This window comes from Falco punctatus, assembly GCF_963210335.1.
Source record: "Falco punctatus genome assembly, chromosome: 15".
In the NCBI taxonomy this organism is placed as follows: Eukaryota; Metazoa; Chordata; class Aves; order Falconiformes; family Falconidae; genus Falco; species Falco punctatus.
The window spans coordinates 12907227-12921814 of NC_137595.1; the positions used below are offsets into that span (position 1 = coordinate 12907227).

Sequence of the window (14588 nt, forward strand, 5' to 3'; positions counted from 1 at the left end):
GACTCTCATGGAGAGGAAAGCAAAATGGCAGTTTATTGAAAGACACAGGCACTTATATACTAGTAGCAGAGCCAGCTCCTTCATGGGCGGTTTTCTACTTAGTTCCTACGTTTCTGTCACAACACGTGATCTTCTGCATTGCCACATCCCTATGTTACTACAGGGCAAGAAATTAGGAATCACTTCAATGGCAAATAATTGAGGTAGAAAAATCTTCACGAGTTAACTTCATGATCATGCTTGGGTCTGTGTGATTAGAAGTACTCAGCTACCAAAGAGCAATATAAAAGGTGTAAGGATCAGGTTAAAGAAGAGTGCATAGTTTAAGAAGAAGCATGGATGAGTTGCTGTATGTGATTTGTCCTTATGAGAATCTCACAAATATTGTTCAGAGTTTGGAAGAATCGATGCTATTATTGACAGAGGTAAAAAAAAAAAAAAAAAAAAAAAAAAAAGATACTTCCCTCGTTACTATAACAGCTCTTCTACACAATTAGCAAGACCTATTCTATGTGAATATGCAGTGTTCAACTCTAGGGCCCCCAACATAAGGACACAGACCTGTTGGAGTCAGTCCAGAGGAGGGTCACAAAGATGATCAGAGGCTGGAGCATCTCTGCTGTGAAGACAGGCTGGGAGGGTTGGGGTTCAGCCTGGAGAAGGCTCCAGGGAGACCTTACAGCAGCCTGCCAGCACATAAAGGGGCCGACAAGAGCTGGGGAGGGACTTTCTACAAGGACATGCAGTGATAGGACAAGGGGTAATGGCTGTAAACTGAAAGAGGGTAGATTTAGGAATAAATTCTATACTGTGAGGGTGGTGTGATACTGGCACAGGTTGCCCAGAGCAGCTGTGGATGCCCCATCCCTGGCAGTGTTCAAGGCCAGACCGGATGGGGCTGGGAGCAGCCTGGTCTAGTGGAAGGTGTCCCTGCCTATGGCAGGGGGGTGGGAACTTGGTGATGTTTAAGGTCCCTTCCAACCCAAACCATTTTATGATTCTATGCAATGGTTCTAAGATGAGATGGCTTAATTCCCTGGCACTTCAGCTTTTGGCCTGCTTGAAGTGGATTTGAAATGATAAGTGTGGGCTAATTAACTTTTTTCTATTTTTCCCAGGAGTGCAGCTATGCTTTTTAAACAAATGTTATAGAGGAAAATGCACTAAATCAGTCTGAAATATTTTCTGTCATCAGTTTGAGCTTTGTAGAACTAGTTTGACATTTCTGCTGTTTCAGACTCTTAGCTAATATTCATAATCAATTTGATTAAATACCTAACAACATGTGTCACCAGTAATATGATTCTAATTTGAATTCTAAATTTAATTTTTTAACAAGGTCTGTTCTAACCAGGAAAAAAAAGTGAATCAGGTTCACATAAGCAGTCTCTGTGGTTACAGGTAAACTACTCATTTGCAATCCAACATCTGCACAATAGTTTTCATCACTGAAAGTGAAACTTGCGTTCTTATGAATGTCAACAAATCCACTTTTTGCATGTACTAGATTTGGGAGAGACCGAAGCCCACCAAACTCCTTCACAGAGTTGTATTTGAGCACCAGTGGTAGGATTTCAAACTTATTGAAACTGGGTGCCAAGTTTGCAGTCAATGAAAAGTGCAAGACTGTGAAATAAGATAAACTGGCTGAAACACTTCAGTATACTGGAGATGGAATGATTTACATAGCCTGGAATTTTCTGTTTGGTTGATAGTGTTCTCAGTATAACATAGCTTACCCAGCTAAGGTGGCTTTGTTTTGGGTTTCTGGTTTGTTTTTTGGTTGTTTTGGCTTTTTCTTTTTTTCTTTGTTTTGTTTTCTTTCTGCAGAGGAATATTTAAAATATATGAAACTTCTAGCAGAAAACAATTCTACATGAAAAATCAGAAATATTAGTAACAGCCGTGACATTAACTAAGGTGATTTTGTCTGAATATCCATTATTATTGGTTTAGACAACAGGAAGAAGTGCAGAATTAACAATGTGTGAATAATTCATGTGATTTAAATTAACAATAAATAAATAAATAGAGGCCATATGTTGAACCAACCTGCCTTTACCATTTTGGAACATTTGTTTTCACCTCCACAGTTATGATCAAGAAGGCGTAACAGGGTATTTCAGTAATTGGTTTGGGTTTGGTTTTTTTAGGGAAAAAAAGAGTACCCTCTGTTCCAAAGGATTTGTGTGATGTTCATCCTTTCTTAAATTTTACATATTTTGCACAATCTGTGGGTTAATTAATTACCAACTCCCATAGTAGATCATGCACCTTTATAATGAAGAGATAATTGGAAATTTCTGCTTGGGTATGGAATGACTGAAAAGGAGAGCAGACTTGGTTGGTCCATTGGAACTGTTTCTAGAAGATTCTACAGGTAGGATGGGGAGTGGATGAGGTGCACAGACTCCTATCTGGTGTAAAAAGAGTAGCCTGATAGTGATGGTTTTGCTTTTTCCTGGACACACTGGCAGAGGACATAAGTTCCTAAAGCAGATCCATATGAAAGATTTTGGTGATGATTCCGCTGAGGAAATAGAGGCAGAGTTACTGTACCACATCAGGGATGTTTGTGTTGGTCTGCTTGGTCTCAAGATCTAACTTGAGATCTAAGTAAATGCTGTAAATAATGAACAGCTGTGGGGTTTTTTCCTTTGATTTAATAATGTACTTGGACCAAAATATATTTTTATTTTATCAGAGATTTCATATGAGAGCTTCATGGCTGATGAAAAGCTAAAAATGGCAGCAAAGATGCTATACTAAGGTTTATTAGTTTCTTCTCCATACTTTTCTAAGAAAAATGTTTCTGACAACCTAGGAAAGTATATTGCAAAGAAATGTGTTTAAGAGATTGTGGCCAGCCACAAAGGTTAATATCCAAGTTAAATAGTTGCAGAAAAGAGAAAATTAGAGCAGTTTAATGGATTGGAAATTGGTTGAAGGGAAGAAAAAAAAAAAAAGGAAAATAAAAGAGAGAGAGTAATCTTAAATGTAGCCTTGGACACAACTTGGTATTATGTGTTTAATGCCAGCCCTGTTTCAGTAAAGAATGCATATGGTTGGATAGTTCAGTTTAGAGTGGGCAAAGGTGTACAGAAAACACTGGAAAACATTTATGTGGTTTGGGTGTATATCTTTATTCAGAGGATGTTGCAAAACACCAGATAAATATATTCAGAAGGGGGCTTTCAGAGAAACCACCTCGTGATTATGACTAGACTACTGTCATGATTCACGCAGTTCTTGGGGGAGGTTTATAGACACATGCAGTTTCATAACGCTTAAGCTTGGAATTGATAAGGAAAAATCCTATTAACGTGCAGAGTCAGAGTAATCCTATTAATTATATAAGCACTAATTTAATTAATTTAGAAGTCCTCAAATCATTCCACTAACATTTTCACCAACCTTCACAGCATTGCCATTAGAGACCACTGATGCTCCATTTTAGCTTCCCAAGAGGGACACAATTAGTACAGTTATGACAGTGTTCTAAATGTTATACCCTGTGAAACCTAAAATGCTTCTTTTAGTTTACTATCTATCCTGACCATTTCCATCTTGTTAGTCTACATGCTACAGTGACGATAGGTCAGTAGATACCATGAAAACCCACATGTTCTTCTGATACACCGACTTCTCTCCAATCTTAACTTGCCTCAGACTTAACAAGAATTAGGCAGAGCAACAACTAGTAGAACTGCATGGCACCACTTCTGATGGAGATTGCCAATCAAAGGCACAGTACTGGAGAAGGACGGGAAAAATAGGATTGAATCTCTGAGCAGAGTTTTGCTGTCAGACCTTCCAGCCACTTAGTTGGGTAGCTGGGAGAAACAAACCTCACACATATAGCTTTTTGATATCAAGACTTTTGGAGCTTTAAAGTTCAACACGTTGTTACAATGCATGTGGATATAATGCTTCTGGGGTGTGTTAGTGATTCTTTACAGTGTGATGCAGGTATGCAGCTGCCTCTGAGCTAGCACGAGGACCTCTGGGGCAGTGTTGCATTGTTCAGTCCAGAACTGTTAGGGAGCCCGGTAAGTCCGTGCCCCACAGCTGCTCACCTGACAGAAGGGTGGTGCCTCCATGGGAAGGTTACATTGATCATGTAAGTCGGCCAGTGTGTACGCATCTGTCAGTAATTTAATTTTGAAATTGTTGCTTTCACAGACTACTGTATAGTGGAAGCCCTTTTTGCTTTCCAGCACACCAGATAGTTGTGGATGGCCCTTGTGTTTGATGTGATGAATGGTACTATCATCCATGACCAGTTCAGGTGAATATTTTTCTGCTTTATAAAGGTCTGTGTAAATTTTAGATAGTTTGGCTGAAATCAAGCATTGCAATTACATTCAGAGGAAGATGATAATTACTTCGGTGTATGGTAGAATACAGCACATTTGCTTTAATAATTCCTAGCATCTCTCCAACTGAGGGACACATTTAAAAAACACTGCACAGTCCAAGGGTACTGTTGCTTGTTTGGCCATCTCTGTTGCTGCTTATATGTGCTAGAACAGCTGAAACTATTATTTATGTGCCTTACTCAGATGCTGCTTCCTGAGGGTGACTCCTCTATAACTGACCTGTAACTGTGTCTGAGAATTATGTCATTTTTTGACAAGTTGAACATGTTCAGTGTGTGTAACCATTCCTGCCTGTGTAAGTGTCTTCACTCTCCTGTTTCCACATGCTGTGATACTTCCCATTGCAGTCTCTTTGAGGCTGTTATTTCTGCTTTTACTAGCCATTGGTACTCCCAAGTCAAACAAGAAGTGTTTCAACTGTTGTACCTTTAATTTCAGTTGCTTTGAAGCAGCTATCTTTTATAGTGTTAATGATTTAGAGAAGTTTGTAGTTACCCAGTGTCAACATAACAGGTTCCTTTCCCTTGTCCCTTTCTCCTTGGAGGGGTGCATAATGTAAAAGCAACTCACAGGGTAACGATTTTAGTTCTTGGCCTGATATATCAGTATACAAATGAAGTTGAGCAGATGTTTACATTAACATTTAATTGAATTTATAATGAGCTACCACGTTACATACATTAGTAATAAGCATTAACCAAAATAAAACAAAACATTATGCATGTGCCCTCAGTAGCAGCATGACATTAGAAAAAAATCCCTCTGCAGCTGAAATTGTTACTGTTGGTGGGACGAGAGGTATAAACTAGCTGTAGCTGTTCATGCTTTTTTTCTTACTGTTCCAAATGGGAAGGGGATTTGGGCTGTCAGAGTTGACTTCAAGGCCTGCTTGGGCCCGTTACAGGAAATCGGAAGCCTTGGCAAGATGAAGGATAATCACAATGAGTCTCTGTTTTGGCACACTCAGTTCAGAACAAGCCTTTCTACAGACAGGGCTGCATCGGAAGGCTGCTGCATTCAACTGGAAATTTTCTACTGGTGTCACTAAGTTATGAATGGGGCCTCGTTAGAGAAATATTTTTTGCCATTTAAGAGACACACAGGCTACTATGGATGAGGAAAAGATCGCAGAGGATCCCATGCTGCTAATAACAATGGGGAGAACTGATTGTAGTGTCCTTTTTTAGTGCACTGGGGATGGTTTCCAGGCCATGGTTTTTCTCTTGCCTGTGTATCCAATATGTCCCATCTAAAATTTCTGCCTGTATGAAGCAATTCCTCATCTATTGGCTCATTTTTATTTTTTTTTTTGTAGTACTATACTGATAATTTGACAGCGGGTCTCTAAAAGATGGTGTTAAGCTTTTCTTGTTTCCTCTGTCTGTGTTGGAATGCTGTCTGTATACTCACTGACTATATTTTTTTGGCTTAAATCAGCTTTAGGCTTAGCATTTAGTAGGTCAAGGTACAGGCCAATTGATATATCTGACATCCCAAGGTTTGTTCAAGATTAATTCAGATCCCACATACCACATTTTCCACTTCTGTCTTGTAAATTATCCAACTCTTTCTTTAAAATAGGGCTGTTTTCAAGTAAGATTCTGAATGAGTGTAACAAAATCCTAATGTCAGCCCATGAAATAAGATTAGAAATAAAAATGTCAGAACCCTGCAACCTCCTGTCTATACCTGTTAATGTTCTGGTTGCCCAGAGTGCTCTCAGAATGGTATCCATCTTGTTATTTAAAGTAACAAAATTTATCACATCAATAACGGTAGTGCTTTTATTTTAGCTAATATATTAATTTACCTTTACTATCATGTTCATTTCTGTCAGTTTTCAATATAGACTTTCCTCTTTGTCACTTCTGAAGGCTGAAAATGAATGTTACTGAAGGCAAGAAGCAGCTGGTAATAAGAAAATTATTAGAATTATTGGTCTGTCCACAACAGCCATAAGGCCCATTTAACAGAATTATAGCTGTTTATGAGGAAACTCAGTAATGCTTCACCCTTTTGTCAGCTGAGTATTATCTATCTACAGGAAGGCATAAATACCTATCATGTTGGTAGCAAACCTGAAGAAGAGATTATGCTCAGAAATAAGTGGTGCTGGTGGTGCTGGTGGGGGTTTTAATGGAGGTAATTCTAGGAACTGTGAATCGCCCTTTTATCTCAGTGAATTGTTAAATCTCATATTTCAGCATCACATGCTGAGCACCAAAGCAGTAACTCAAGCATGCTGCAAACTGGTGAGAATTCTTCCCCCACCATATTTATTTATGTGTTCTAGTTGCCTGGGTTTCTTTCTGTATTTTGTTTGAGTTACCTTTGTGTCAGAACAGCTAAATTCACAAGCTGGCTAAAGAAATCTTTACACAAGTTATGAATTAACAAGATGCATTAATTACAAGAAATGTAATTAATTCACTACCAGCAAATTTAAAACGCATAATCCTTAACATTAGATAGGCTCAGCAGTATCTCACAGATACTACGATTATTGATGTGTGCATGACTGTTTGGTTTCACATCCTTTTGACTTTGAGAAACTGAAGTACTGAATGAGTATTTTACAGTCTGTCATACATTTTTGTCATTGTGAAGAATCCCTTAAAGCAGAACCTCAAAACCCACTTTGTTCTGTGTCTGATGTTTCATGATGTTGATTTTAAAAATATCTGTTCCTGTTTATTAATTACCATGTTATTCTCTGTGCAGTTCCCCGATACGAAGAATGTGATGACCGTACGAGGCCCCTCTTATGAACATTTTTTTAAAAAAAAAAGTTCCTGCAAAATGCTCATAAAGAATTAGCCAATGATTAAGGAGAATGTCAGATGATTAATGACAGTTGAGACTACATAATATTGGGAAATTGATATGCCTACGTAACGACGACATAAATTTGTTTGCCATCTGGTCTGCTCTTTGGAAATGGGTCATCTTGTATTGTGGTCTTATTGTGACAGAGGTTATAGCTTTATAGTTTTTAATAGTTTTACTTAGTAGGAATAAGATATACTTTACTGAAACCAAGGATCTAGTACTTGTTCCAAAAATTTATACATTACTCTGATATGAAGTCATTCTATGATGTTTAACTGAAAAAGTCAGAAATATTCTTTAACGTTGGCATTGGGCTCTTATACAAGAAGTTATTAAGCTAAATGGAACTACTTGTGCTCAAACCTGAATCTGTCACGGTGCACGAGGTCATGAGTTAGACACCAGGATGAATCTCTGACAATGTTATTGTTGGTTCTCTTCCATCCAGGAAAAAAACCTTTCCATTAAATTGCTAAAAATAACGTGACATAGTTAGTACAGCCTTGGGAAAAGCAAGTTACTGGCTAGAAATTTCTTTGTCAGAAGCATTAACACTTTTTTTTGGGTAAAAAATATGTAAGATTACAGTAGAAATTCACATCTTCATTTTAGTATGTCTTTTTATTTTAAATTTTATTCAATACACTCTCTACTTGCTACAAAACAATCATTTATCTGAAATAATTAAATATAGGTTTTGTTGATTTTGTATGGATTTAATAAAATTCCCTGAAATGAGGGTTTAGTGAAATGCAACAAAGTATTTCTTTCTCTGTCATTGTTTCCATTGTAAGCTATGTAGAATATTTCAATTTGTTTCTTTGTGACCTATATAATGATTTTCCTCTATTTCCCATTACTTATGTTATCCATATATAATTATTTTGTGGATTTCTTGCATGCAACTATGTCAGTCACATCTTTTAGAAGTCTTCATCAAGTTCTATTGAAGTGCAAACATTTTTATTTCTGTGTGTTTTCCAAGTTTTAAAAAAGCACTAGAGCTACTGATTTACTTGCAATCCTCTGACATATTGCAAAGAAAAAAGATGAAATTAAGATCTGCAATGTAAGTCTTTGTTCAACAAAGCACAAGTTTTAAAAATAGAAATTTAGTATATTGATAAGTTTGCATATAACAGTGAAGAGACAGTGAAGAAGTAACACAGCTAAACTTATTTATTCAGTTAATAACAACCTGTACGTGAAACGTATTCTAAGACCTAGAAAATGGACAACGTTTTATGGACTTTGAATTGGGTGGACATCTGGAGAAATTATACTGTGTAATGAGATTTTTTGGCTATTTTTCTGGTTCTTGGTCTTATACCATACAAATGTTCACTTAATAATCATACATACATACAGTGTAATCACGTTACTTATCTTTTCCTAGAGACTAAGTAATTCAACTGCATTTCTGTGGCTTCTAATTATACCACTGGAATTAGAATTTAGACATGAGAGCTGATAACTTAAAAGAATACTTGTGTAGCAACAGTAGAACAAACAGTAGGAAAAATTAAATTGCTTACATTTTTCAATACTGCAAACTAGGCACTGTTTCCCAAGCTTCTTATTTTTAATTTGAAAAGATAAATCAGCATCGTTACATTCCATGATTTTTCTTTTCAAACAAAATGAATAAAATAGTTGCTGCTACTACTTACGTGACTAATTGAAAGCTGAAAATGACAAGCAGTTTCAGAGAATGAAACAAGATATAGAACATCAGAGAGAATGATAGGAGACAGGAAGAAGGTCTGATGTTTGTGTTAGAAAGAGTTACTGGGTGTAGAAAGGGAACTAAAATAAAAGGTAGTTGCCATATGTAGCAAACATCAGTGAATTCACAGGAGTTTAGAAAATAGAACTATTGAATCAGTGAAAGCTATACATTATTGTTGATTTTATTGATTTGTTCTGAAGCTTCTTCTTTCTGCTGATATTTTGGTTTGAGGTAATTCCTACTTCGGCTCTACAAGGAAAGGCAGTTTGAGGTCTAGGAACTCTTTCCTTTTTGTGTTGATGTAGATGCCTTGACTAACCACCAAGTACGCAGCAGCTTCCAGCTTGCTCTTGTCATCTCATCAAATGTAGATTCCTGGGTGAGGAGGAAAAGGTATCATTGCTCCTAGAATTCTCAGGTTGTTTTTGGGTTGTTTTTTTTTTTCCTTCTTTGTAACAAAAAAAGGCAAGAAACCTTGATGTATCTGAAAGAACAGGTCTGAGCTCCGTTCTCATGTGAAAAAAGAGCTAGGGGACTGCAGACAGTTAAGGATCTGGTTAAGTAGCAAGGCAAATGTTCCTAGACTGGACTACTTCAGATACCATGGAGAGCCAATGTACAAGATGTATAAGGTAGATGGTTGTGTTATGCTGCGTGTTATATTATACAGGTGAATAAGAAAGTGAAACTTCTTTTAGAAGTGTAACAGTAGGATGATTCTAGGACATACTGCAGAAAGAAATGTAGAAGTGCACCCAGTGAAAAAGAGAAGCTTATTATTGCAATGATTGATTTAATTTTCTGGTGAATAGAAATGTCAAAATAACCCAAAACCTAGACAAAGCCAACCACAAGGCTACAAGGGAGCAAATCATAGAGTCCCTCAGGACCTGGAAATTGGCATGTCAGTCACTGATGTGAAAGGGACAGGTTTGCTTGTAGGATTGATGACATGTTACTATTCCATCTCAGTTCCTATTACAAAAAGTGGCAGTGTTTCTTTGCTCAGGAGACTTCCCTAAATTGGTCTTTCCTCTGAAAAAAAGCTGTCAAAGTCAATCATGTCAAGGAGATGACATACTTATTTTTAACATAATTTAGAAGCAAGTTTTCCCTATGTAACAGACACATAGTAATTCCTCCAAACACTTAGCAAGGTTAGTTTAACTATTAGATGACATAAAAGACTGCCTGACCAATTTGAAATTTTCAGGTCTGACTGTTGGAGTTGTGTTTGTCCAGATCAATTTCTTGAGCTAAAATTACTGTGAAGTACCAATTTTCTGTCCCACATACTCCTGTCTGTTGCTTTCAAGGCAAGTTTACATGCTTTCACTTTAATGTAAAATCCTGGTCTTCTGTTTCATTACAGATTCATTAACGAATTGTGTTTAATGATTTAGCAATAGAGAGGTAGTCTATTGCTTTCTGTGCTGTGCCAGTGATTTTTGAAAAGTCTTGAGCCTTTTGCTAAATGGCTATTGAGTATATATGTTGTCCACATCTGCATATGTTGCAGTTCCACAGTACACTAGCTACGTTTCTCAGGTCTGCCAGCTACCCATCCCATACAGTACAAATTCTGTCTGCATTGGCACTGAAAGCTTAACTTGAGACTTCTAGAATTTATCACCATGTATTCAATCAATACATCAAAGTAAAAGGATTTAGAATTTAATTCTTGATCACAGGGTTCAATACGAAAAGGAAAACCAGGTACCGAGGAAGCTCATGTCACTGTACTGCCTGTTACCTGAGAGGGCAGCAGGGTCAACACTGTATCGCTTGTTTTAAATCGGGTATGTTTAGGGCTCATCCTATTTATAGTGGCATCTAAAGCATTGGATAGCAATAGCAGAGGATTCCCATGGTATTATGTGTAATAGAGGTATTTTATATATTTTTCTTGGCAGTGCGCTGTTCAGTTCATTCTTTTGCACCAGTGCTGTACCCTAGGTTAGATATGCCATGACAATAGAAAATAACTTTTGTGTCATTGAGATGCCACACATTTAAATTATCAAGGAAAGGCTGATGACAATTTTTCCTGCATTGGTGAAATGTGTCCAGAAGGAGTTTTCAGGTGTGATTAGTTTCAGTAATCGAGAGTAGTTTTAAGTTATCAGTGCATTTGTGTCTCAGAAATGATGGATGTTCCAACACTGCTTTATTACACTGACATATTTAAAACACCTATGGTTTAGTTTCTCTTTGTGTTATTATGTGCAGTTCTCAGATTGATGTGGACATTTTTCTTGAGTCAGAAGCTACAGCTTGTAGATATAGATAAGGTAGATATTAAAATACCTGGTTTTATAAAATGCATAATGAAGCTAGCCTATTACTCAATATAAAATTAATTTCATATGTATTTTTAAAATGAGATAATAATGTTTCATTATGCACAGCACAGGAATTTCTTGATTTTAATCCATTTCTGATAACTGCTTGATGCACTGTACTTATCTTTTCTTACAATAAATGGAATAATCATGTATTTAGCGATTTACTTCCTGTACTTGGAGGGGAGAATTGTTAGACTTTGCTATGCAGTATTCCAAGGATTTTTTTTTTAATTAGAGTTATTATCTAGATATGCCCAGTATTTTCTGACTTGATAATTATTAGCCTCTGTGCAGATATACAGATGGCCCATAATAATAATATTTTGCTTAAAAAAACTAAATCTGTTCAGCTGAACAGTAGTTTTGATGGGTTTCTTTCCCACGTGTAAAAACAAAGCCAAAGAATACCTGAGGTGATGGATTAGGTTATAGCCTCCTTGTCTGCACATGAAGGATTCTATAAATCCCTCAAAAAGCACTATTTTATGAGATCTGTTGTCCAAGTCTGCTATTGGACTTCGGGGACCCAGTAACGGTAAGGAAATGGTCCCCAGTGCCTGCGGATCGCCAGTCACAGATCCCTGTACCGTCAGTGAAGCCAGGCTACGGAGAGCTCAGCGCTGCAGCCATTGCTGGGCACAGCAGCAGGTCTGAGTGCACAGGGTCGGATCCTTGCTGCTGCTCTTCCTTGCTTCTGCAGCACTGTGACATAGTGGTGCTTGGAAAACTTCCATGACTGGCTGTGGAAGAAGAACACCACTTCTAGTGTTATGTTACCTGAAAAGAGTAATCTCAAGCATCACTAACACTGCTGCTAGGACATTCCCAGCAAACATCTTAGGGATGCTGAGAAGCATATGGGATAATTCAGACGAGGCCACATGCAGAAAGTGAGGCAACCACATGTGCCCTCCGTGGGACATTGGGGAGAGATGGAAAAAGGAGTCCAACAGCGATGACACACTTCTTTCATTGTCCCCCTGCTGTGGACAAGAGGGTAGGCAAGGTTGTGACTAAGCCAGTTAAACTGTGTTTGTCTGAAGATGTGTATCACGTATAAGAGAGTCTTGTTATGCTGCCTTAGCTGTAAGATTCATCTTCCCTCTCGGGTCAACTAGCTTTCAGAAATCCTACTCACTTTTGGACTGAAAAACTTTCTGGAGTTCATAACCTTATCAAATACCATGTGCATTTTAAATTAGCAGCTTCCTTTTCCTTCCGCTCTTCCCTCCTGATGACCAAAGCAACAATCCATCCTGGCATCATCATCTCCCAAAAAACAGAGGGTGTTAGTCCACTGTTTCCACTTGGTAATTGGTCTGATTTTGGCTGAACATCATAGTTCATTTCACCACATTTACTGAGGAGTCTGATAACTATTTTTCAAAGGTTTGTTTTCCTTCCAAAGAGAAAAGCTGTTCTCTTTTGATCATGACACTCAAGCTGGTGAAAATTACTGGATTCACTACTGCTTGTACCAGCTGAAGCTATGACTCAGTACTCGCACTTTTAAATGCTATTGAGAAATACAGTTCATTTATAACATGACACAGAATGTCCATAAAGGATAATTAGCAAAATGTAGTATTCTTTTATCCTTCAGCTATATTACTGATATCAAATGTGTGAAAAATATTATCATTTTAAATCAGATATTACATAGAGAGTTATCTGATTACCAGCAGAAGTCTTTGCAGCAGATTTTAATTTAGCCTTATGCATTTTTAACATGACAGCTGGAGCACAGTGTGCATATGGCATACTAATAGAGAAGGAGGCTAATAGCCAGTTCTGTTTATCTGTTCTTGCAAAGAAAAGAAACAGGAAATAAGCAAAAATGTTTAAATTGCATGCTGCTGGATAAAAGCACCAGACACTGCATGGCAAACTGAAGTAGTATTCAGAGATTACTTCGTTTTTCAATCTCCGGTTTGTTTTTCAGAGACTAGCTAGCTTTTTTTGGTTTGTTTTCAATTACACCACTGTAGTGTACATTGAGAGATCTATCATTTATTTATCAAATAGAAAGTTGTGCTGGAAATGCTGCCTCGCTGTAAACTCCATTTTCAGTTGCTCCTCACTTTGCAAACAAGGAGTCCTCTTGAGTTGAAATTTCCTCTATTTGATCATGACATTTTGGTGCTTGTTTGTTTCTGCAAAACTGGGTCTTATTCAGCCTTTTTGAAGCTAGTGTTTTTAAAACAAACATGCACTAAGTGATTAAGAACATGAAAACAAATGTTTCATTTTGTTATTCGTTCATACTGGAAAAAGGAAGAAAATCAACATAGAGAGCTCACTTTTTTTAGAGAGAAAAAAGGAAAATAAGCTCACAAGCTTTAAAATATGTGTTCAGCTCCCCACTATCTGATTATATTGTCAGTGGGATTTTTCTGGTAGGTTTCTTTTATCAAACCAAATTTTTAAATGTATGGGTTTTATAGGTGATCTGCTACATGGTGGGTTTTTTGGGGGGTTGTTTTTTTTTTTTTGTTTTTTGTTCTTTTTTTTTTTTCAGCTATTCTGATGAATAGAGTGAATTCAAAATGAACTCTCAAAACTCAATTCCGTCAAAGATTATTTAACTTCAAAGAAATGTTAAAGACAACACTATAACTAGTCTAAAACTATGAGAAAAATAATACGGCTTCTCATCGTTCTTCTATTTTTAAAGGAAAAAGGAAACCTAATAAAAAATGCAAACAAAATGCTTAAGGAATTTCAGTAAACCAGGAATTTGAATTTGGGAATGCATGGTTAAGTTTAGTATTTTTTTATTAAATATTGTTTGCATGATGGTCTAAATTTAGCATTAATTTTCCTCTTCATTTTTATTATATCGAATAAGGAAAAGTGTGATTTGCAGAAACTTATTTTTCATTCAAAATCTGCGGTTATAGTTCTAAGAACCACAGCTACTCACTGGTTTGCTACCATGTTGCAATTATACATTCATCACTCATTTTGCCTCTATTAGTCTCCTCTTGGGCAAATGAGTTTTTCTGACCCCATGCACTGGACCCACATTATGTTCCTGGTTTCAGTGCTAGCAAACTAGCCAGCTTTTGACAAGTTTCTTTTTTCTTACTAGAAATAATGATCCTGAACTATATTTGTCAAGTGTCTTTGAAATACACAGATAACAAATGTTATATTGCATTAGATATGATTTATTTTGACTTGTAATAGAGTTCCTTTGCACCACTGTGGAAAACGAGGGGAAGGTAAGATTAAATAGATCTGTAGTGCAACATCCTCATGTATTAAACAAGCCAGCCTCCTGAAACATAAATACATTAAATACAC

At 37.0% G+C, this 14588-nt stretch overlaps 1 long non-coding RNA gene across 2 annotated transcripts in view; it reads left to right on the forward strand.

Annotated features, from left to right (window-relative positions):
- LOC308053772 overlaps positions 1–14588 on the forward strand; it is a 91831-nt gene that overhangs the window by 17990 nt on the left and 59253 nt on the right. The window lies entirely within an intron of this gene.